The sequence below is a fragment of the Zalophus californianus genome, chromosome 5, assembly GCF_009762305.2.
Source record: "Zalophus californianus isolate mZalCal1 chromosome 5, mZalCal1.pri.v2, whole genome shotgun sequence".
Taxonomy (NCBI): Eukaryota; Metazoa; Chordata; class Mammalia; order Carnivora; family Otariidae; genus Zalophus; species Zalophus californianus.
The window spans coordinates 31735318-31758662 of record NC_045599.1 but is presented as its reverse complement, the minus strand read 5'-3'; the positions used below and the strand labels follow the sequence as shown (position 1 = coordinate 31758662).

Here is a 23345-nt window from a genome sequence, read left to right as displayed (position 1 = left end):
CAAGCTGCATCTTGGCAACTTAGAGTCACAGAAACCAGGCAACCCAGTCCTTCTCGCTGTCAGATAAAGGGGCCCCTGTTTGATTCCTGTCAGTGGCAAGGGATGACGCGCAGGCTGCCACCGAGCACGAGGGCAAGGCCAGAAGGAACAACTGTTGGGCAGGTGCCAAGGCCTTCGGAAAAAGCCGAGGTCCCAAGAGAGAACCCAGAGCTGCCCCAGTGGGGACTGCCTTCTGCTTTATGCCACTCACTCTTTGCTCGTACCCCTCCTTGTTTCTAGTGCCTCCAGCCCCCATCTCTGACAAGGAGGGGAGGACCAAGCCGAGACCTCACTGAGTAGGTAGGTGATATCACAGACACTGGGGTTCCTCTCCTGGGGGAGGTTGTTTGGGGTGGTGGGGTTCGCCCTCCCCCGCCAGGTCTAGGCGCCCACATACGACTGGAGGGCCAGGAAAATGGGTCACAATCCTAAGATCCTGAGAAGGGAGAGTCCACAGCCTGCAGCTTTACCGCACACCATCTCCCTGCCCCAATCCCAGTTCCCTGTTTCTTCTTTCTATTCTGCCTTTCTCCTCTCCATCCTCCTTTCACTGCCCCTTCCTCTTTCTCCCCTCCTTCACCATAGGCTGGCTTTGCAAGTTTTCAGTTTCTGTTCCCAGACCGCCCTGTATAAACTGCGAGTCCCTGGGTTTCTCTCGTTCCCTCTCTCCCTCCGATTGCCTCACCCGCAAGCAGGGATTCCTGCCTTCTCTGACAGAGGCTTAAAGGAGAGAAAAGCCCCAGGGCTGGGGTAGCTCAGGGTCCTCTGGGCACACAGGGGGCAGGCGCTGGCCTGCGTGGAAGAGGAAAGCATGAATCGGCTCGCAAGAGCATAAAGATGGCACAGACGAATGGAATGCAGTATTGATCGGGCTCTGGGTGACTCACCACCTCAGAGAAGGGAAGCTGGGAGAGTGACGTCATTGTTGGAGCTGCTGCTGAGGCTGGCAGCCGCACCCCACCCCTGCCCCGAGACCTTTTCTTGACTTGCTAGCTTCTTTTCGCCTCTCTATCACAAGGTAGGGCTGGGGAAGCAGATTTCACCCTTACCACATTTAGAACCAGGCATTTAATGCATTTAGAATGTGGTTTTCTTAGACTGAGACCTTCCTTCCCACATCCTCACCTCCACTTCCTCTGCTTGTCTTAGATGTACTAAAGCGCACGTGAGTGTTCACTGTCTCACACATGTGTGTACGGCTTATGCGCATGTGTGTGCACATACGCACGCACACTCGCACACACTCCCACCTGCCATCTGCTTCTGTCAGTGGGGGGAATAAACTGGGCTCCCAAACAGTGCTAAGGTGCTCTAGGGGGCTGCTTCTCTCTGCCAGTGATCTGAAGAACTCCTATGTGTCTTTATCTTTAGGCATCTTAATGCCATGTGCCTCTTGACTTCAGGAGCCACAAAACTGAACCAAAGTAAGCCTAGCATTCGAATAGGCATGTGTGTCCCTGAATATGTACATTTTCAACACCATAATTGCAGGGAAAGTGGGAAGGGAGGAGGTTGGCAGGGGATGGGAATATGTGGAGGAAAATCATTTGAGCAGAGCCAGAGACTTTAGAACCTGACTCCAAGAAGAGTGTCATCATCATCCCCCTCTCCCATGCACCTCTAAATTGAATGTATCTTTCCTTCCACATCCTGGGAAGAGAGATTGTTGAATCTCACTTGTTACCTAAGGCCCAAGAATCCAGCTAAGCTGGGGCAGAGGAAGTGTTCCACGTATGAATGTGAATATTAATATGATGTAAATCACATGCAAATGTATTGAAAGCAAACATAAATAGCTTGCAGGTCTTGAAAAAGAACAATTAGCCCAAAGTAAAGGCAGAGGAGGATCCACAGCCCATGTCATGGGGTGACTTTCAGGGTCCGGGTGGAGATTGAGGCCGCTGTCGTCCTCTGGACTTGTAACGCATGGAAATGGTTTTGGCCACAAGCAACCAACTGACAAGTATTTGTCAAATGTCTCCCTTGACATGGTGGCAGAGGTGGATTTTCCATCAAGCTAATGAACCTTAAACTCCTCATTTGCACAGGCCTCTTCCAAAGCCGGCACTTAATTTTGTGTTCATAATTTTGTATTATTTTTCTTAAAGAGGGCATCCCCAAATTGTATAAGCTTTAGGACGAACAAAATGTGGGTCCATCTCTGCAATGGAGAGAATAGACTCTGTTCTTAATTGAATTTGCAGCCTCCTTTGAAACCATCTCTATCAGAGAGGACAGTCTGTCCTGACTCTGTACGCCCCTTCCTCCGGGTGCAAGAGGACCGGATGACCTCCCAGACTGCTCCTGGCTCCAGGACTCCACAACTGTCTGCCTTGAGGCTGGTGTAGGAGGAGAACGAAGGTGGCTGCTTTGTTATAAGGGAACGTGGCCCTCCTGCCCAGACCCTGAGAAACCTCAGGAAGCGAGTACCAGATAATAAATAATAATACCTTACATTTGTAGAGCCTTTGAGAGTTTCTAAAGAGAATCTGTCATTCATCCTCACAACAACCTCGAGGCAAGGAGGAGACATATTATGGAGCTTTGTTGCAGACAAGGAAACTGAGGCTCAGGGAGGTGAAGCTACAAATAATAAGAGCTTAGATTCACAACACTGTTGTACCAGCAAGCTATTATTACTGTGTTCATTTAATCTGCACCACAACCCTCGGAGCTAGGTACTAGTATCATCCCCTTATTTTAGAAATGGAGAAACTGCATAGGAAGGTTAAATAATTTGCCTTAGTGAGACCAAAGAGCAGCAGAGGCAAGATGCAAACTCAGGCAGTCTGGCTGCAGAGTTCATGATCTTGATCACGTTACTGCTTGGGATAACTTGTGCATGGTCATGGGCCAGAATTCAAATCTAGATCTGTCTGACCCCAGAGCGTGTTGTTGGCACCATTAGGCACTACCACCACCCTAATGAACCAGGAAACACCACCACTTGTGGCCAGGGGCCTAGACAGAGAGACAGGGGACTGGTGGGAAGTTGAGGTGATTGGTCCGGGGACCAGGGTTGAGTCAGGGAAGGAAGGATGAGTACCAGTGTTTCTCCTGGCTGATAACTCGGGGAGGGAGGTAAGCCAGCCATCACCAACCTCAGAAGAGCCTGGAGAAACTTCTTGCCTCCTGGGCCCTCAAGATCCCAAAGTCTTTGGCCATCTCTCCCCACTCCTGCAATTCCCTGACAAATGAGATCAAGATTATGGGCAGAGTGTGTTTGGGGAGATCACCATGGCAACAAAGTAAGGATGATGGATTAGGGGTGAGGGTGAGTTAGGAGTCAGTTGCAGAAATCCAGGAGAGAAGTGAGGAGGTCCCGAATGAACGAAGATAGTACCTGGTGTGCAGAAGAGACCTGCTGCAGGAACAAACAAACGAAGGGTGGGCAGGGTGTCTTCCTCAAATGGCACAGCCCCCATTCGGGCCCCCGTGGAAGAAGAGGGATAAAGAATGTGGGAGGTATGGGGAGCAATAAACAATGAGGCAGGTAGCAGGAACAGCCCCTGGAAGCTGCCAGAAGTGATAATATCCTATCTTCCTGCTCTCTTGAGTCCCCCCAGACCGCGCGTGTGTGTGTGTGTGTGTGTGTGTGTGTGTGTGTGTGTGTGTGTGTGTGTTGAGAAGTGTCAGCCCAGGGCTCTGGGGCCACATCACAGGGAGGTGAGCTATGGGGAGCATCAGGGAAGCGTGATTTAGAGTCTCATTCCCACTGCCCTTCACTGTGCTGCAAGGACAGTTCAATGTAATATATAATTACTGCTGCCCAACAAGGCTGCACTGTACACAGAGCTCCCCACCTTCCTCCTGCTCCCTCCTGCCTGCCTTCAGACCATAAATCAGTTTTCAATCCTGAGTGCTACCTGTAAATGTTCAAGCACGGGATCCTCGCCTCATATTCTACATCCCTGGGGGGTGATTCAGGCTCTGAGCAGTCCTCTTCCCCCAGTCCTGATTCTGACATCCATCCCATCCCTAACTGATGGGAAGAGGAGAACTGGGAAAACTGGAATTGGCTCTAGAGTCTCTGGGGCCCTGGCTTGAGGAATGGAGGTGGGTGGCTCTGTGTCTTGATTCAGCCAGGACTGAGCTGGACAATGTGCAGCTCTGTAAACATGCTCTGGATCAAGTGGGAAGAAGGCATTGAAACTGACCCCTCCTTCCAGAATGGCAATTTTCTCCCAGTCCTGCAGGATATGCCAGAAGGAGGCAGGTGGGCCCCTTCTCTGGAGCGTCTCAAAAAACACAGTGCCCAGGGGCGCCTGGATGGCTCAGTCACTTAAGTGTCCAACCCTTGATTTCAGCTCAGGTCTCGATCTCAGGGTCATGAGATCGAAGCCCACACTGGGCTCCGCACTCAGCACAGAGTCCATTTAAGAGTCTCTTCTTCTGGGGCGCCTGGGTGGCTCAGTCATTAAGCGTCTGCCTTCAGCTCAGGTCATGATCCCGGGGTTCTGGGATCGAGCCCAGCTTCCGGCTCCCTGCTCCGCGGGAAGCCTGCTTCTCCCTCTCCCACCCCTCTGCTTGTGTTCCCTCTCTCGCTGTCTCTTTCTCTGTCAAAAAATAAATAAAATATTAAAAAAAAAAAAGATTCTCTCCTTCTGCCCCTCCCCCTGCTTGCACACACACACACTCTCTCTCAAAATAAATAAATAAAATCTTTAAAAAAAATAAAACAACAACAACAACAGAAAAAGCCACAGTGCCCTTACCAAGGGCTGACACGGGTTGAGGAGGCACCAGTCATGGCTTTGCCCTGAGCTGGGATAGAAGTCCCATGGTGTACCATGGGCGTGATAAAAGGACAAATCAAGAGAGGACAGAGAGGGCTTCCTGATTTGTATCTAGCAGGTACCTTGAGGACTTTGATCTCCCTTTAAGAATTTGGATGTGTCCCTTCTCCCTTTCCTGCCCTCTGCTGGGACGATGGCACTAGTCTCCTAGATGGCACGCCTACAACCACTATTACCCTTCTCACATGCTCCTGCTGGATGGAACTCAGATCATGCCTTTTGTTTCTTGATTAAACCTCTTTGTTGGCTTCCCTCCTCCCTTAGAATACCAAATTCCTTACATGGCTCACAAGACTTTACCTTGTCCATCTTAGTCATATCAATTCACTGGATACCATGCCTCCCCTCAGTGCTTTCTGTTTCTCCACCACTCCTGCCACAGGGCCTTTGCCCTGGCAGTTCCTGCAATCTGAAATGCTTTTCCCCTGGGTTCCACTCTTCCCGCTCTGTTCCCATGTCACCAGCCTTTGCTAATTACTTCATCTGAAGTAGGTCCCCCTTCCTATCTCAGCACCCTACCTGTTCACTTTAAAGTACTAATTATATCTTATATAATTTGTAATTCTATATTCATCGGCTTGTTCCCTCATTTTCTGTGGGTTTTCCCCACTAGACCGGAATTTCTGCCAGGGCAGGGGTCACAGTGGCTTATCCACCACTGTATTCCAGGTGCTTAGCATAAAGCGTGGCACATAGTAGGCATTAATGAAATATTGTCTGAAAAAACTGAATGTATGGGAAGTGCTGCCAGAGGAAGTCTTAGCAGTTGAAGCCGATTCTGCCTACCCTGTGGCGTCCCCACTTACAAACAGCAAACAATCGGATCAGTTCTTTCCCTAGTTCAGACTTGCACTGGCCCTGGGATGGAACCCTCCTCTTTCTCCCAGGGCCTCAGGCCTCTTTCCTCTCATTTGGGAAAACTCTTTCAGCCAGGCCCCTCCAGGGACCATGGGTCAGTGGCCAGCATTTGCCACCTCCCACTCCCCATCAAGGTCCCTGGGTTGCTTCAAAGCATGGCTCAGCCCCAGTGTGCCCGCTGGTGGGGGCAGAGGAAAGGGGCATTGGAAGGAAGAGCGAGTGTGTGGGCTTGAGACTCAAAATGGGGACAGCGAAGGGAGTCTGAGGAGGCGGCTCTTCCACGCATTATAATATCCATAAAGTAAATGCAAATTAACCAAAAGCACCTTCTGAATAAGCAGCTTTTATTGAGGGAGCTGCTCTAATCCCTAAATGGCTTTATTGACCGAGAGGAGCTTCCTAGCGGGGGAGGGGGTGGGAAATGTGCACGCACTGTCAGGAATGGCTCCGCAGCGCCCTTGTCCCAGTGCTTTTAGATTCCAGACATGCTTCTTGTGGCTAATGGAACTTGCAGATCTCTAACCTCGGCTTCTACATTCCGCTCCCCTCCCCCACCGGAGTCTGGGGAGCCTGGCTTCTGCGTCTGCAGGAGGCTGAGGCTGCTCGATGCCGCATCGCTGGTCCGGATGATGAGGGAATTGGGGACGGTAAGCAAGTGAGTGTGGTTACCGTGACACAGCTTGGTGGGTTCTCTGGTGTAACTACCCCTGCGCACGTAAGACGTCCCCGTGCTTGTGTGTAAAGGTGTGTGTGCTGTGTGCACCATCAGATTTGTGTCCATTTACCCACACCCCTGGGAACAAGCATCACTGTGTCTGTGTCTTTGCCACTGAATGTGTCTCTCCCTGCCCCGTTCCCAACACTGTCCCCAAACATTCCTACTCCTCCTCAGGTGGGCGGGGGGGGGGGGGGGGGGGCGCGGCCTCAGTTGGAGAGTCACACTTTTTCAAGGACTCATGACTTATCAGAATGATAATGAACTGATGACACATGGAGGCGAGGCCCTGGGCCCTGGAGAGAAGCCAGAGAAGAACAACTGGGGACACAGTAGAGGTTGGCAGGGTTTGGGGGCTCAAGGGCCTCAGAAAGCTCATTTCAGCCCTGTTCAGATTGTAGAGGGTGAGGGGATGGAGACACAGGAGGCCCAGGAGGTGTTGGAAACAGCAATGTTCCCAGCCTGGCCTCCATTCCCTGATTTCCTCTCTCTCTCTCTCCCACCCCCTGAAGCACTCACCTTGGCAATGGAGCTGGGAAAGGTGAAGCTGGCTATTCTACTGTCCCAGCCTCTGCCTCTCTGGCCCTCACCCAAAGCCAGTCCTACCCAAAGATGGAGGGAGGGGGCCATTCCTTAGGAGAAGATGTACAGAATTCTGAGATGGGCAGGTTCACATAAACACACCTTAGAGCACAAAAACTGGAAAGCTGTCCCTTGGAGTCTGTCAAGGCTAATTGGCCTCAGGGATCTTTAATAATGGATTTCGGCCCAGGTGAGTTGTCACTGGGGAAAGGAGAGTAGAGTCCAGAAGCTCGCAGAGCATCTATGCTGGAGGGACCTGGATTACAAAAGCAAGGACTCTTCTCATTGGTCAGAAAAGATAAGTGATACCCCCTCCTAAAGGTTTCATAAAGCCTTCTGGCAGACCTGGGCTTGCAACACAAAGGGGGTCATTCCACTGGAAAGTTCCTCCACCCCACTGCCACTTCTCCCTAGGCTGGAGAAATAGAGCCCCCTTAGCATAGCCTGGCACACAGTAAGTGTTCAACAAATATTAGCTGTGGTGGATATTCGCATAATCTTCTGGTAGAAAGTCTCTGAAGCTGATCCCTACAGAGAGGGCTGAGCCTGTAGGACCCTGGTTGTCAGGAGGGTGGAGGGCAGTGGAATGTAGAATGGTGCCAAGATGCTCAGCTGGAACACCAAGAAGGCAGGGACCTTGGCCTCCACCGTGGCCTCTCATTCCCCTGCCCTGGCCTCCCAGGGTCCTCTGTCCTCTGCCTGAGTCCTACAGGGAGTCCTCCCTCTGTCCCAGGCAGGCCCAGTGACCTTTCGCTCAAGTCTGCAAATATATTCTTGGCAAGTCTTGGAAATGAAATTGTGCTCAACATTTGTATAGGGCTTTTCTGCCGCCCAGCCCTTTACAGACATTAGCTAATTAAATGGAGGAGGAGCAGGAGGAGGAGGGCTTGGCCTCTGTAGTTGGGACTCTAGGCCCTCCTGACCTGGGCAGCTCTAGTCTCATTCCTCTCTCCTTTCCCTTTAAGGTTGCACTTACTTTATTTATTTTTTTTTAAGATTTTATTTATTTATTTGACAGAAAGAGACATAGTGAGAGCAGGAACACAAGCAAGGGGAGTGGGAGAGGGAGAAGCAGGCTTCCCGCTGAGCAGGGAGCCCGATGTGGGGCTCGATCCCAGGACCCTGGGATCATGACCTGAGCCGAAGGCAGACGCTTAACGACTGAGCCACCCAGGTGCCCGGTTGCACTTACTTTAAAGAGGAAGCGACTCCTGGGGAGTTGGCCACCAAGGCAGAAAGCCAGGAAAGAGGGAGTTTGGCAGTATGCTGAGTAGGTTAGTGTCTTCCTGAGGGCACCATGTCCCACTGCCGGCCACATCCAGCAACCGGCTGGGTCTGAAAGTACAGTTATAGATGTGCCATGAACGGGCCAGCCACCTTCTCCCCCTTTGGAGGAGGGCATGAGGACAGGAGCAGTACTTACAGCCTGAGTAGGCTGTCAAAGATCCTTCCCAAGGGGCTAAGGGACACAGGCACACAGACGTTTGGCCTGGTCTAGGGACAGGGCTGACCACTGAGGCCACCTGGGAGTCACAAAACTGGACACCAGTTCCTAGCCTAGAGAGAAGCACATAAACCTCTGCCCTTACCCATCCACCCCCATGCTCTTCCTGGCCTCGAGGGCTGGAGGGGGGCCATCCCAGGATCAGTGGAATTTCTTACACTGCCTGCTCCCCAGTCTCAGCCCCTGCCTGCGAGAGAGCTGCCCTCCACTGGGCAGGAGGTCAATTCCCACAGGGGGAGAAGAAAAGGAGCAGGAGAGAAAGGGAGGGAGGGGGGAGACAGAGACCAAGAGAGACAGAGATATCAATGCTGGACTAGGACTGAGGGGAAAAAACCAAGAGAGAAACAGACATCAGTTACAGAGACTGACCTAAGGAAGAAAGAGGCCATATTTCAGACTAGGGCTGTAGGAGAAAAGAAAGAAGACTGAAGAAGGAAGAAACAGCTCCACAGGTAACAACAGTGTCAAGAGGAAGGATTTCTTGGCACATCGAGGGGCAGCCCCATGTAGGAATCCCCCAGGAAGCCTCAGAGAGCTGCCAGAGGCCCCTGGAAGGAGAGCCCCCACCACTCCCTCTCTCCCACCCAAGGACAGCATTTGCAGGTGCCCATCTCGGATATGTGGGCTCCTTCAGAGGCAGGCATGCATTCTCCTCCCTGGTCCCATTACTGGACAAGCCTGAAGACTTGGCCCCTCCTCCCAGGGTGAGTCTATCCCGCTCCCACCCCCACCCCCACCCCAGGCCTGCTCCTGCCTACCCTGCTCCCATCAGTCCGCCAGGTGCTGACTGGGGAGTCAGCAACTCTGGAGGCCCCGCCAAGTCCAGCAGAAGGCCTGACCTCCCCTTACCATCATTATCTGTCTCATAAAAAATAGGCAGTGAACTTCATAAAACCAATTAAGATTTCAGGGCCAGGGTACAGGTGCAAGCAGAAGTCCAAGCCCCTCTGGCGACAGTGGGACCAAGTCCAAGGGCAGAGCAGCCTGGCAGCTCCCTCCCTTCAGGTCCGGCCACAAAGGCTACAGAGCTGCCGTGGATGCGCAGAAAAGGTTCAGGTTAAACCTGAGGAAGGACTGTCTGGTTGGCTGGAAAGGGCAGTGAACACTGGGATGGTTTCTTCCCTTTTGTGATGGGCAGCCCAACAGAGCCTGGTTTCTCCCTCCGCAGCCCTCTCTGGTTTCAGAAAACCTCAAGAGCTTCCCACCAAGTTACCAAGGCAACCGCAGCCCCGCAGGATTCACAGTGACAGTGGAGAGAAAGCAGAGACTGACAACAGCCCCACATCTCAAGGGGAGCAGGGAGACAGAGGCTCACCAGAGCAAACATCCCCTGCATCCCTGCTCAAGGAACTGTTTTCCTGCAATTTGTGAGCTGACACAGCCCAGTCCCAGGTGGGTGAGAAGAGAGCATTAAAGTTTCCCTCACGTTCAGGCGGGAAGGGGCGGGATCTCTCCCACAGCTTCCCACAATGGCAGATTTTGTGGCTCCTGGCCCCACTGTCAAAGGCCAATGGGATTCTCTTCTATAAGCACCTGCACTCTCCATGACGGCCCCGTTGGGAGACAGTGTGGCTAAGGGATCATGACCTCAAGCTGCTTTGGAATCAGAAGTGAGTTTGGCTCTTGGTTTGGTCACTCTCTGAAACCCTGTGACCTTGGGCAAGTCACTTCTCTCTCAGGTTCGATTTCCTTAGCTGAAAATGGGGATAATATGGAATGGTCAGGATTTAAAAATAGCATATATATAATATGCTTGCATGGGGCCTGGCACTAGATCAGCATAAAAAAATTAAAGCTGTTAAAATTTTCTCAATATTACTATTTTAATTTTTATTACCAGTAAGTGCATGCCTCGTTTACTCATCTATAAAATAGGGATCACAATTCAATGAGTCATTTGACAATTACACAAGGCAAAGCATGTGAAATGCTTAGACCAACACTTTTTCCATAGAAAGTGCTCATTGAACAGGAGCTGTTGTTTGGATTCCTACATCTCTCTTCTTCCCCCAGGGCCTTAGATTATGTATCGAGGAGCCATTACTGAGCTAGCCCAAACTCTTAGTTCCCAAAGCAGTAGAGACCATGAAAATGAGGCTTCTGGAATCGTAGGGCCTGGGGGGTGGTGATTCCTAACGGCCATGCCAGTGAACGCTAAACTCGCTTCTGGACCAGAAATGACTTTGACTTCTGCACTCCCTCATTTCTGTCTCAGAAGCCTGAGCTTCTTCGAGCAGGCTGATGTCCAGTTAATGCCTAGCATCCTGGAGAAAAGGGGTAAAGGGTCATCTAGAATGGAAAAAGGTTTTGTCCCTACACAGAGGGTCAGATGCCAGGCTGAGGGAGGGGACCCAAGAGAATGGATGAGAGGACCATGTGGGTGGGGCTACAATGCCTCTTCAAGGTTCCTGTCTGTCTTTCTTTGGTCCAGCTGAGGTCTCATTTCTGGGAGGAGTTCTCCTATACGGCTGAGCAGCTGCAGACTGCTCCCCAACCCTCACCATCTTCCTCCCTGAAAACACCAATAGGCCTCCAGCGGCCAGTCACACACACTTCTGACCTTTGCGACCTATGAATAGGCTAATTTGTGATGCAGCCTTTGTCATGTGGGTCCCTTCCACACATGGTTTCACAGTGTGAATTGCACAGGTGGGTGTCCCAGGGGCCTCCAGGGTGTGTCACAAGCTAAAGGGTGGGCTAAAACTTAAGGTGAAACCTCAGGGAGTGTCCTGGTTGACAGAGCTGGGAGACACAGGGAAAGGGCTCCATGCAAACTACAGAATTTGCTTCTCTGCAGATTTTCAATCAAAGAAGGCCCCATACCGAACGTCTACTGCCCTGGAGAGCTTGAGAGTAAATGCTTCCATGGGAGTGGGCTGGGGCTGGGGTTATCAGGACCCCTAAGACATTAAGTGAGGCAGTTCTCATGCTAGACCCAGCCAGGGCCCCCCACACTAACTTTGCTTTCCCTTCCCCTTACCCCCTTCCTCAGTATTCTGGAAGACCTATTACTTTAAGGTTCACAGCAACCCCGAGGCCTTGTGGGATGAGGTGGGGCTCCTGCAGAGCCAGACTCTAGGGAAAACCAATGATGCTGGGTTCCGATGTTAGAAACCAGGTCTTGAGGATGACTCAGTCACGGCCTCCCCCAGAATAAACTCACAGACTCGGGCCTGTGTCCTCAACTCTGCTGGCAACAAAGCCTTTGTCTCCAGCCCAACGATCCCATCTTCCACATCAGCCACCATGCCCTGGACTCTCTCCACATTGTTTGGACAGAGAAAACATGGAGGTGCTAGAAGCCAAAGGCCAGGCTTTTCTTCTGGGGCCTGCGGAACCTGTCACCCTCTTTGTGTCCATAAATCAGTGCCCCCACAGGCCCTGTTAACTGGAAAGGAGGGACTCCTGACGGTTGGTGGCTTTGGGATGACTGGGTCGGGGATGAGGAAATCTGAGGGACACAACTGGAAAAAAAAAAAAAAAAGCAGGAGCTGGGCCTTGGGAAGCCATCCCTTCCAGGGTTTCCCTGAGGGCAGAGAAGCCCCTGCTGTGTCAGCTCCAGGTTAGGAATGTGCCACACCCCTGCTCAGCACTCCCTGCCTCACTCCACCTCTATCTGCCTTCTAGATAGGTCCAGGAACAGTTACAGAGGACAGTTAGATCTGGAAGAGAAGAAGGTTGTTTTTGTTTTCTCCCCATGAGGAAGAGCCTAGTGGGCAGGACATGGACAATAGCAACACAGATTAATCTGGAAGTCATTCTGAAGAAAATTCAGCTCCCCAAAGATAGCCAAACCAGGGTCAGCTGCTGGGGACTGGTAAGAGGCAAGAGTTATACGGTCCCCATACTGGGACCCACCTGGCCTTGGCCATGGTTCCTGGACGGAGACCTGCCCTACTAGCTGATCTCCTCAAGGCAGAAGTCCGATTCCTTCCAGCCCAAGGAGTCTCAGGGACAAGCTAGAAAAGCCTCTTTCTCTTTCTCAAGTCTCTGTCTCTGCCCTGCCAGAAAGAGATTGCTTCCAGTTCCCAGAGGGCCTGCCCTACTCACCCTCCGATTGACAGGTGGACAGACAATTTCCCGTGTTCTCAAAGTTCAGGCTAAAGACAGCCGCCGAGAATCCTCTCGTTGGGATGACCCAGGAGCGCCCCCTGCTGTCTGATTTGGCTGAAGCCAGTTGAGGGCTGGAGGAAGGAAGGAGTATTAAAGCAGATTATAGTTGCCCCAGCAGAAGGGGCCATGCTCTGTTGCCTCTTCTATACACTGCCAGAGCCTGAATCAGAGCTGGACTTCCTTAGTGGTCTTTGAGGAGGGGAATTACCAGAGAACTCTTGACCGGGGACAAGGACACATGGGGACCCTGCAGCCTGGCCTCTGGGCACCCGCCCGGAGCGCTGAGGAGGCTGTCCAGTTTGCAGGTGTTCCTGGCTTCAGGAGAAAAGTCATGTTCTGTAGCAAAATCAGTCTTCTCCTCTGAGCCTCAAGAGAGAAGAGGCTGTACCACACTCAGTGAATCATCTCAGTGAGTGTGTGGTAGGGGGATCTCTGCCAGCCTTGGGGAGCACAGGAGAGAGCCCACTTCTCCCCAGCAACTCCCCCAGGTGACAGGGGGACATGTCCAAATTTGCCATTGATTATACAGATAACAATAGCTTTTTCCAAAAGGACCTCTGGCTCCATGTCTGCAAGCTCAGGAGAGACTTAAAGACTCTTGAGGTCTCTTGAGCTCCAATATCCTATGAGCCTCTAGGATTCTACAGCCCATCCCTAGTGGCTGTCTTCTCTCCCAACCACACACCACTTCCTGCTCCCAGTTCTTCCTTTAATCTGATTTAAACTCCTCTTCCTGGGGCGCCTGGGTGGCTCAGTCAGTTAGGCATCTGCCTTCCTGGGATCAAGCCCACATCGGGTTCCTTGCTCAGCAGGGAGTCTGCTTCTCCACTCCCCCTGCTTGTGCTCTATCTGGCTTTCTCTCTCTGTGTCAAATAAATAAAATCTTTAAAAAAATAAACAAAAAAATAAACTCCTCTTCCTGCATCCTAAATAGTGGCAGCTAGAAATGTGTGTGTGTGTGGGGGGGGTTCTTTCAACACTTCCCATTTTCCAGATCAGAGATAGAAAGGTAGGGAAAGAGACAGGACTTGGAGAAATTGGTGGAAGAGGTAGAAGCAAGATTAAGGAATGGAGAGATGATCAAGACCCAGCAAATATTTGAAAGAAACCATCTGCCGGGCTGGAGAGGTGGGGAACAAGTCTCAGCATTATTCTATCATTCTCCCTCTGAACACTTCACAGCTGCATCTCTGTGCACATGTGGGATGTAGGTGTGAGTGCACACACACCTACACACACACCCTTGGATTGTGCGGAAGGCCTGGCTGTGTGGTGGGTTGGAGGGGGCAGCAGTCCTCCCTTGGCCCAGAGAATTCTGTCCCTACCTGCATAATGATCTTCCCCTCATGCGTCCTCCCTACCTCCCAGCCTCCAAGCCTTACAGCACTAGGTCTTTGTGCTTTCAAAACAGCTCCCTTTCTGAGTGCCACCTCCAGGGAGTGCTGAGCTGCTCAAATGGGGGCGGGGAGGGGGGGGATGGAAGGGAGGAGAACCAGTTATCTTCCTTCCAGAGCACCTCTCCATCAAACGGTCCTCCTTTACCTCTCCTCCGCCCCACCTCTGATCACTGCCAACAACAGTGCAAAAACAGCCCTCCTCCCCCTGAGCAGTGTGCTGCAGGGGTTTGCCTACTTCCCAGGGTAGGAAACAGATGGGGCGGGGAGGGGGGGGTCTGGGGCAGCAGCGTTCTCAGCAAAGCCAATATCCTTTGCCTCCCTCCCCACCTCATTACAGAACAAAAGGGAAAGAAAACCCTCGCAGTCAATCCCTACAGACATTCTACACTTTGTAGTCACCTCAGCTTCCCCAAATCCCTACCCAAGCTGCTACCAACCCTGTCCTCCCAAGGTAGCCTTTATTCCCTAGACCTTGGAAAGTCACTCCAGGCTATCTCGCCCTGAAAGACAGATCTGCTGTTAGAATGAAGGGAGACGGTGATGAATTCGCCCACACACTAGCAACCTACTTCTATTAACTCTTATGTCCAAATAATTTCTTTAAATCACCAAGGATGAGGCTGGGGGAAGGGAAGGCAAGTCTGTGACATCAATCTTCAGTGAGGATTCCTTCTTCAAACCCAGCCAGAACCAGGCAGGAGAAAAGCCCTGTACACACACACACACACACACACACACACACACACACACACTCTTGGGCCTTCTGGGGCAAAGCAATGGAAATAAGACTTTACCTTCCCACCCTACCCCCACCATCCCACGGTGCCTCCTCTGACTTAAATTCCTCCCACCCACCCTCTACCTTGAGTCCTTGGAAAAACAACACAGATACAGGCTCATGGTAACCCTTGCTGGAAATTTCAGGGCTCTGGCTGCCCCTGGGCAGGATAGGGCTGCCTCTTGGGGGCATCCTGATCCCTCAGGCAGACAAGAGCATCTCTTGTGTGACCAGCATGCCGGGGACCCAAAGGGAGAGGGCATGAAAAGGATAACTAAGATCTGTACTGTAGTTCCCGGTTTATTCCTTCCTTCTCAAATTACCCTACCTCAGGCCCTTATTTTACAGATGAGGAAGTGGAGACCCAGAGGGGTCAATTTGCCAAAGCTAGCCACTAGAAAAGGGACAGATCTGAGTCAAGCACAAGTCTTCCACCTCTATGGCCGGCTTCAGGCATATTATGTCCTGGTAGAAAAGGGGGCCAGGAAGCAGGTGACATTTCAGTTGCTAAGTATGCCTATCTATCTACCCTTAGCTCCAGAACACAGGATCATCAGCTCAGACCTACTGTTCTAGCCCTTGCCCTGCTTATACTGCCTGCCTGTAAGCCAGCCTCCAGCTGGGAGGTTCTAATCTTGGGGATGGGTCAGGCGGGGCCCCAAAGGCAGTGGGAATGCTGGCATTTCTCCAGGGCCCAGGAGCAGGAGAGGGGATGAGAGCCAGGCAGATGGGCCTGGACAGGCCATGTGGGAGGGCTGGGCTGCGGGAGAAGTATGCGCACATGTGGCCTGGCGGAAACATGGCTCTGCCCAATTGGTGACTTGAACACTTTCCCTTCATCCATTCTCCCCATGGCTCCCCAAATTGCCTGCTTCAGATGTGATTCTTTCCAAATGGGCATCCCCCCCAATGAAGGAACTGGCATGTGGAGGGATGCTGTGGACTGATTACTAACATCATAGTCTTCTTCCAGCAGCAGCAGGCTGGGGAGCTGGCGGCCCAGACCACAACAGGAGCAGCTTGTGGTGTTCTGTTCCAGCAGATTGGAGAGAGTTTCCCATGGCTCAGACCCGAGGCTGAGGAGCCAGGATGGGAAAAGCAAGAAAGAGGAGGCCCCCAAGCTCTTGGCCAGCCAGCCAGCTTATTGGTAGCCTGGAATACAGATGCCTGTATGAGCTCTCCCTGCCTGGAAGGAGTAAAGTCAGCATTATCCAGACTTGTGATACTGATGGCTCTTAGGGAATCACTCAGTGCTGGTGTTCTCGTTAGAGGTGTTCAACCTGTCTTAGCCCCTGAAATTCCAAGAAATGAGGAGAAGGTGAGCCTGAACCAGTCGCTGGCACTTGTTGGCTCCCTTCATGCCTTTTTTTTTTTTTAAAGATTTTATTTATTTATTTGAGAGAGAGAATGAGAGAGAGAGAGCACATGAGAGGGGGGAGGGTCCGAGGGAGAAGCAGACTCCCTGCCGAGCAGGGAGCCCGACGTGGGACTCGATCCCGGGACTCCAGGATCATGACCTGAGCCGAAGGCAGTCGCTTAACCGACTGAGCCACCCAGGCGCCCCCTTCATGCCTCTTAATAACAGAGGCTCACCTCCTCTCTCAAGTGTTTCACTGAAGGGGTGTATATGAGGGGGAGAGTATCTTTGCCTCCCAGCAACTTCTGGAGCTGCCAAGAATTTGTGTTATCTACTAGGACCAAAAGTATCATGAGATGTGAAGAGGAGCAAGAGAAAAATACTTTGAGATTGGATTCAAGGCATGGCCTCCTGTCTGGGAATATTATCTGGTCACCCTTAAACGAAGGTACTCCAAATAGTTCCTCTGTGGATCAAAGCCACAGAACCCAAACTCCTCAAGAGTGGCTGCAGAAGGAGCAGCAACAGAGAACCACAGAATTTTAGAGCTAAACAATCCTCAGGGATTACCTAAATACCTGGCCAAGGGCTCTTACCACCTACTTGGTGATAGAACAAAGTATGGGCTTTTGGATTTTGAAGGGGAAAGCAGGTGATATGGAAGAGAGACTTTCATGCATAGGCATACTCAATGAATGTTGGATGAGGGCCACTGGTATAGGAATGTGTTTCCAAAGGAGTCCATTGTCCTCTAATGTGAAGAGAGAGAAGGCTAGAGTAGGATTGGAGGGTCTCACCATTTCAACTAAGGTGATCAGAGGGCATACTACATATGGCATGTCTACTGAAATGGAGGTGGGAAGACAGGTACCATTAGATGGGCTTCCTAAACTGGCATGAATCATTCTCAGGACACCTCTGAGCCTATGTGGGCCCTGATCTTTGTCTAGACACTTCCTCTCCAGCTGAGGCTGGGAAGCTGGTGCAGACACTCACAACCTCACTCTTTAGAGTGCTGCCATTAAGGAGCCTGATTAATAGAACCCCATGCCAGGCAGCTAATGGGTTGGAGACATTAAGCGTAAATGGTTTCCCAGACATTGGCATGAGCAGAGAGCTCAGGAAGAAACAAATATTTTAATCTCTAAGAAACAGAAGTGTGGGAGGGAAGGGGGTTTCCTCTGCTTACTCTGCATCTATTGCTCTCCCAGCCTCCACCTGCAAGAGTTTCTGCAATTCTCAGGTCTAGGGATTCCATGTCCAAGGAGGGAGGGCCCATGGCAGGGGGAGGACAGATCTTCACTCACCCAGACAGGTGGCAGTGGAAGAGATTTTCAAAGATTTACAGGGAGGGAGATTCCTGGGTCTGAGTTGGCTATAACCCTAATGGTCAGGAAAGCCTTGAGTTAATCTTGTGATAAGTGAAGGCCAATTTCTCTGTGGTTGAAGAATGGGGGGACATGACTAGAGTGGGGTATCAGGGATGGGACACCTTTAGACCCAAAGTAGTTGCTCTAGGCCAGGGGTTCTCCCAACGTGGATGGGACCAGGAGCATCAACATCATCTGAGAACTTGCTATAAATGTAAATTCTTAGGCTCCACCCCAGATCTACCGAGTCTGTCAACTCTGGATGTGACAATTTATAATCTTGTTTTAACAAGCTCTCCAAGGGGTCCCAATGCGTGTTTAAGTTGAGAATCACTGCTCGTGGCTCTACCTCAGATAGAAGGGGAACGTCAAGACAAAGAAGAATTAGGAGAGGATGCAACAAGCAGCCTCGTTCAAAGGAAAAAAAAAATGATAACTTTCCCAATGTGGAAATCCAAAGCGAGGCCTCCTCTGATCCTCTCAGGCTGTAAATGTCACAGCAATCGCTAAGTGAGGAGAAGATAACTAACCCTAACCCTTTACATTTTGTCGAGAGCAGAAAACGATAATGGAATGATCATTTCAGGTAATATATCTCCTACTCAACTCCTCTGAGCTACCTTTTCCTCCAGCTGGGCCCCCTCAAGACTCCCATCCCTCCCCGCCAGCTCCCTAGCCCTCTGGCCACCCCGTTCATCTTCTGGCTTTTCCCCTCATCCTGTGAATGAGAACTGGGTCCAAATAGTTTCTTAAGCATACCAGTAGTGAGACCCTACCCCCAGGGAGTAAGACAAAGAAGCCCACCATAACCTACAACTATAACCTATAATGGGGCAGCCTTTCTTCATACGCTCCCCTCTGTCCCCATCCAGGCCACACCATAAAGACAAAGAGGAGCTACTCTGTCCATGACCTTTTATACCCTACCTGAATGGTCATAGTTGCAAAGAAAAAAAAAAAAAGACAAAATTGAGGCTCCTAACCAACCTGTAATTTTCCTTAGGCATCTAGTGTGTTAGGTATCTAGTATGGAAGATATCTCCTTTTATATCTTCCATGCTAGATACCTAACACACTAGATGCCTAATGAATATTGGATAAATTGAACTGAAGGAAGTGCCCAGAAGCAAGACACTATTAGTCTCTGCTTCTAAAGTGGAAACACAACAGAGATAGAGAAATGGGTCCTCTCTGAAATGATAAGGAAAGAAGCCCTGTCCTGGCACCTCTGCGCCCAGGCACTGCCATCTTCACCCATTCATCCTTCAGCAAGCATGTATAGCACACCTGCTATAATGTGAACCCTAGATCTTATGTTCTAGTGGGAAGAAACAAATATAAAGTAAGTAAACGTATAATATTTCAGGTGGTACTAATTGCCTTGGGAGAAACAAAGTAGTGTAAGGGGGCTACGGACAGTGGGACTAGGGGTCAAGAAAAGCCACTGTGAGGAAGTAGCATTTGAGCAGATACCTGAAGGGAGTAAAGGAGCTAGACGGGCAGCTATCTGGGGGACGAGTGCTCCAGGCAGAGGGAAGAGCAACAGCAAAAGCCCTGAGGTGGGGGCATCTTGCAAGGAGTTCAGCATGGCTGCAGTGGAGTGAGCGAGGGGAGTGAGGCAGGCGAGGAGGTCAGAAAGAAATTGGTGCTCAAGTTACCTAGGGCCTTGTAGACCCTAATAAGGATTTTAGATTTCATTCTGAGTGAGAAAGAAGTTATCAGAAAGTTGTGCACAGAAGGAGTGACATGTTTTCATTATACAGGACTACTTTGCTACTGGTTGTTTGTTTGTTTTTAAGAAAGGGAGACAGGGGAGGGGCAGAGGGAGAGGAAGAGAGAGAATCCTAAGCAGGCTCCACACTCCGCATGGAGTCCAAAGCAGGGCTCAGTCACAACCCTGAGATCATGACTAGAGCCGAAATCAAAAGTCAGATGCTCAACCGACTGACCCTCCCAGTAGTCCCTTGGCTGCCGTTTTGAGAACACCTGCTGGGGATAGAGCAGAAGCAGGGAAACCAGTGAGGAAGCTATGGCAGAGCCTATTCATTTCCCCCCCAAAATTCATCCTCTGTTTCCACATTTTAGCTGGGCACAAGGCTGCTCAGAAAGAGGACTCCATTTCCCAATCTCTCATGCAGCTAAGTGTGGCCATGTGACAAAATGCTGGTTGATGGCGTGTGAGCAGAGGGATAGATGCAACTTTCAGGTCATGTTTTTAAAGGTATAGGCATGCCCTCTACTTCTTCTTTCTCCCCTTTCCACAGGCTGAAATCTCATGGACAGAACAGTGGCAGCTCGACCAGCTATCTTAGGCCACAAGATGGAAGTCACATGATGAAGATGACAGAGCCGCAAGCCCTGAGAAGCTAGGGTCCCTGACCATGTGGAATGACTGTTAGCAATCCGAATGCTTATGCGCAGGTTCACAGTCAAGAAGAAGCAATCTTCGGGGTGCCTGGGTGGCTCAGATGGTTAAGTGTCTGCCTTCAGCTCAGGTCATGATCCCAGGGTCCTGGGATCGATTGAGCCCCACATCGTGCTCCCCTGCTCAGCAGGAAGCCTGCTTCTCCCTCTCCCACTCCCCCTGCTTGTGTTCCCTCTTTTGCTGTGTCTCTGTCAAATAAATAAATGAAATCTTTAAAAAAAGAAGAAGAAGAAGAAGAAGAAGAAGCAGCAGCAGCAGCAACGTTCTATCCTGTATAAAATCCTGTGTTTTGGAGACTCTGATACAGCAGCCTAATCTAGACGGTAACCAATTCAGAGGAAATCACAATGGCCGAGGCAAGGAATGATGGTGGCTCCAATGAGGGTCGGAGTGGTGTAACTAGAGATTCTGGACATAATGTAAAGGTAGAACTTACACCATTTCTGAGGAATTGGATCAGGGGGCATTCAAGAAAGAGAAAAGCCAGGAATGACTTTGAAGTTTGGGGACTGGTAGAATAGAGTTGCATTTATCACAAGGGAGAAGACAGGGGGCAGGAGGGCAGTGAGTTTGAGAGGTGCCTGAGTGACATTTATATGGAGATGTCAAGTGGCAGCTGGATGTGAGTCTAAATTCAGGAAAGATGTAGGGGCTGACGAAATCTGTTTGGAATTCATCAACATGCAGCTGGCTTTAATGCCTTGAGATGTGATTACATAGGGAGTGAGAATGGGTAAAGAAGAGTAGGGGTGTGATGACAGTCAGTCCCAGGCGATCCCAGAGATGAGGAAGATGAGGTGAAGCCAGCACAGGAGACTATGGAGGTGGGAGAACGGAGAGAGGGGTGTCTTGGAAGCCAAATGAAGAGGGTGTTTTAGGAAGGAACAAGTATGGGGCGCCTGGGTGGCTCAGTTGGTTAAGCATCTGCATTCAGCTCAGGTCATGATCCCAGGGTCCTGGGATCGAGCCCCGCATTGGGCTCCTTGCTCAGCGGGAAACTGCTTCTCCCTCTGCTTGCCACTCCCCATGCTTGTGTTCTCTCTCTGTATCAAATAAATAAAATCTTTTAAAAAAAAAAAAAAAGGGAAGGAACGAGCAACCATTCGTATCAATGTGGCTCCAGAATGTCTAAGAGATGACCATGACTGCTGAAATTGGCAACAGGGAAGTCACGGGTGACACAGACAAGAGAATTTTCAGAGAAGCACCAAGGACGAGACAGAAGAGCAGAAGTGAAGATACCTCTGAATTCCTGGCACGCAGAAATCATCCCAGCAATCTAACTTCCACCTTTCTTTCCTATCACAGTTGCCAGCATGCTAAAGGACACGAGGGCCCCCGGCAACTGAACCTTACCCAGCTCCTCCTCCCCACGTGTCTGAACGACCAGACCCTGCCCCATTTCATCTCACAGAGTCCCCAGGCTCTGGGGCCCAGGAGTCCCTACAGCTCCACCTCTGCCCTGCTGGCTCCCAAGGCCCTGTCAAGGACTGCCTGGGCAGGCTAGGACGCCAGGCCTAACTCTCCTGGATCAGAATAGTGCTGCTGCTAAAAGATGTTTGGCCCCTGTGGAATAGCAACCTGGGAAATCCTGATACTTCCAATTTTCCCTCTCAGTGCTTTCCCGGATGCAATTTCCCAGCCAGAACCTGTGCTCCAGCCCTGGGCCCTGGCTGCCTGCTCACCAGGGAGAATTATGACAGGGCCCCGGATGCCACTCCAGAGGGCCTAATCAGTTAGCTGAAGCCATCTCTTGGCCATTATTACAGCATCATCGTATTAACACAGGCGCCAACTTTGGGGCAGGTAGCACGGGGTGCTGCGAGGAAGGGGTGGGGGCGGCAGACCAGCTCCACAGAGCCCACAGTGAACATCACTAGTGGTGTGATCAGAAAACTGATGGCTAGGAGAAAGAAGCCCTCCCAGGAGAGCTCTGGAATTTCCAGCAGATATACAACTCAATCATCCACTCTTGCCTGACGAGGAGACTTCCTGGTGTTCTTCTCTCTAGGGGAGAGAGCCTCAGCCAGCAGAACTCCGGACACTGCCCCATGGCCTGGCATCCCCAGACCCAGGCGGGACCTGGTAAAATCCCAGACCTAGCTCTCCTCTGCCCCAGCAGCCTCAAGTCCTGGCCTCTTGCCCTGCAAAATGCTCAGCCCGTAACGGTCCTATCTCCCAGGTCTGGAGACTCCACCTCATTGTCCCAAAAGGCCTCCACTCTCTAGGACAGGGAGCTGTGGTGCCTCAGAGGAGAGCCAGTGGGTTGCCTTGGGTTAAGGGCACTGGGATTGACTGGACCATGGGTTCTGCTACAGAGGATGAAGACAGAAACCAGCATTTATGAGGCCCTGTTACATAGGAGATCAATATAAAGTCCTTTTTTAAATTTTTTTTAAAGATTTTATTTATTTATTTGAGAGAGAATGAGAGAGAGCATGAGAAGGGGGAGGGTCAGAGGGAGAAGCAGACTCCCCGCTGAGCAGGGAGCCCAATGAGGGACTCGATCCAGGGACTCCAGGATCATGACCTGAGCCGAAGGCAGTCGCTTAACCAACTGAGCCACCCAGGTGCCCTAAAGTCCTTATTTTAAATGTAAAATATATATAACATAAAATTTACCATTTTTAAGTGTGCAGTTCTGTGGCATTTAGTGCATTCGTATTGTGCAACCATCACCACCATCCTTCTCCCAGAACTTTTCCATCTTACCCAACTAAAATTCTATACCCATTAAATACTAACTCCCCTCAATGTAGGGTCTTGCTCCTTTATCTCTGGTAATCCTTACTGTGGAATAGGAATTATCCCCATTTTTACCAGTGAGGACACTGAGGAAAAGTAATGTTGCTTCTCCTAAGGACAGACAGGCGGGAAGAGGATTTGAATCCCAGTCTGCTCAGTCCCAAAGCTTGTGCTCCCCACGCTGAGCTGTCCAGTATGGGCATGACATCACTGAGTGATGTCACTGGTGATTAGTAACTTCACACAGGATGTCGCACGCCGAACTATGGCTGGCAGTGGGAGCACTTCTAGCCCAGTGTGCTTTGTACTTCTCAAGAAGGATTCCCAAAGCAAGGCCAGACACTATTTTTTTTTTTACAGAGAGAGAGACAGCGAGAGAGGGAACACAAGCAGGGGGAGCGGGAGAGGGAGAAGCAGGCTTCCTGCTGAGCAGCCCGATGTGGGGCTCGATCCCAGGACCCTGGGATCCTGACCTGAGCCGAAGGCAGACGCTTAACCGACTGAGCCACTCAGGCGCCCCTAGGGCCAGGCACTATTAATTAGTCTTATGATGAGCTCACAGCACCCAGGGTCTCTGACACACCCTTCTTTAAAAAAATTTTTTTTAAGATTTTTATTTATTTATTTATTTATTTATTCGAGAGAGAGAGAGAGAGAGAGAGAGAG

The 23345-nt window shown here is 50.8% G+C and overlaps 1 protein-coding gene and 1 long non-coding RNA gene across 5 annotated transcripts in view; one reads left to right on the top strand and one right to left on the bottom strand.

The window, feature by feature from the left end:
* Window positions 1-23345, bottom strand: part of CTNNA1 (catenin alpha 1) — a 315689-nt gene that overhangs the window by 246776 nt on the left and 45568 nt on the right. The window lies entirely within an intron of this gene.
* On the top strand, window positions 39-2485 carry LOC113929733. 4 transcript variants are annotated; one of them, XR_003522301.1, is made up of 5 exons: window positions 39-162; window positions 280-339; window positions 817-1057; window positions 1411-1463; window positions 2244-2485. It is a non-coding gene; the product is annotated as an uncharacterized LOC113929733 (long non-coding RNA). The 4 variants fall into 4 exon arrangements; XR_003522302.1 differs by having other exon boundaries at window positions 109-189; XR_003522300.1 differs by lacking the exon at window positions 39-162 and having other exon boundaries at window positions 198-339.